The sequence below is a fragment of the Sinocyclocheilus rhinocerous genome, unplaced genomic scaffold (assembly GCF_001515625.1).
Source record: "Sinocyclocheilus rhinocerous isolate Xijiao unplaced genomic scaffold, SAMN03320098_v1.1 scaffold1043, whole genome shotgun sequence".
Lineage (NCBI taxonomy): Eukaryota > Metazoa > Chordata > Actinopteri > Cypriniformes > Cyprinidae > Sinocyclocheilus > Sinocyclocheilus rhinocerous.
The window spans coordinates 1,603,928-1,605,355 of record NW_015642610.1 but is presented as its reverse complement, the minus strand read 5'-3'; positions in this window follow the sequence as shown (position 1 = coordinate 1,605,355).

Genomic DNA, 1,428 nt, shown 5'->3' with positions numbered 1-1,428 from the left:
AGCCAGCACGTCACTGCAGCTGCCGAAGTCCCGGTTGCTATAGAAACAGTTGGTGTTCTGAAACACACGCTTAGGACTGCGCATGCACACTGGCTGGTCTAGCCTGAATAATAAGCTTTTTTTAAACTCTATTTGAGCAAAAGAAATAACATTTACGAGGCAGTTGTTGTCAGATTTCATTGGTGATTTCAAATATGAAATTTGATCGTAAGTTTGGTGAAACAATTTTGGAGAATTTGATGTTTCCCCATTCAAAGAGATAGGAGCTGCACTTGCATTCCTGAGAGGCATTTCAAAGATGGCCGCCGAGTGACATGACTTGCCTTAAAGGGTTAGTTCACCCAAAAATGAAAATTCTATTAATTACTCACCCTCATGTCGTTCTAAACCTGTAAGACCTCCGTTCATCTTCGGAACACAAATTAAGATATTTTTGATGAACTTTGAGAGCTCTCTGATCCTCCCATAGACAGCAGTGTAATTACCATGATCAAGGTCCAGAAACGAAGCAAGGAGATCGGTAAAATAATCCATGTGACATCAGGGGTTCAACCGTAATTTTACAAAGCTACGAGAATACTTTTTGTACACAAAGAAAACAAAAATAACAACTTTATTCATCAATTCGTCTCCTCCGCGTCACCCTGGTGCCATTTTGGAGAATATCCACTGAACGCAAACAGCGTATGCTATTCTGTGTCAGCTGCATCACGCGGATATGTTGTTTTCGTTCAAATCAAAGCGTAAAAACTTAGAAAACATATCTGCGCTTGTGTTTCGAAGATGAACGGAGGTCTTACGGGTTTAGAACAACGTGAGGGTGAGTAATTAATGACAGAATTTTTGGGTGAACTATCCCTTTAAATGGAGGGATAAAATTGACTATACTATATTATACTATATTGGCTAGTTTGAGCATATTAATAAAAGCTATTACTTTCAACGTTTTTGTGAGAAAATGTACTATTTTAATTAATCTTGAAAAATTCTGCAGATTTTCCCTAAAATCTGTGCAAAGAATGTGAAATGACTTCTTTAGAATGATCAGCAAATGGTGAGGGAGCAGGATAGAGAAATATCCAATGTTATTTCATTATTGTTTATATTTATTTATTTATTTAGTCATTTAGCAGACGCTTTTATCCAAAGCGACTTACAAATGAGGACAACAGAAGCAATCAATTGTAGTATTAAAACAACTAAAAACAGATCCAAAACTAAAAGCTAAAACTTTATAAATACTACTTATACACATTTAAAAAAATAAAGAAATTAAATAAAAATGACAAATGAATACAACAAAATTTCAAAACTTAACATAAATGAAAAACAAAAAATAAAGCTAAAAACAATTCAAAATAGTAAAGAACAAAAGGTATAAGAGTATAATAATGATTCTAACATAACACTAAGCCAAACACCAAAAAA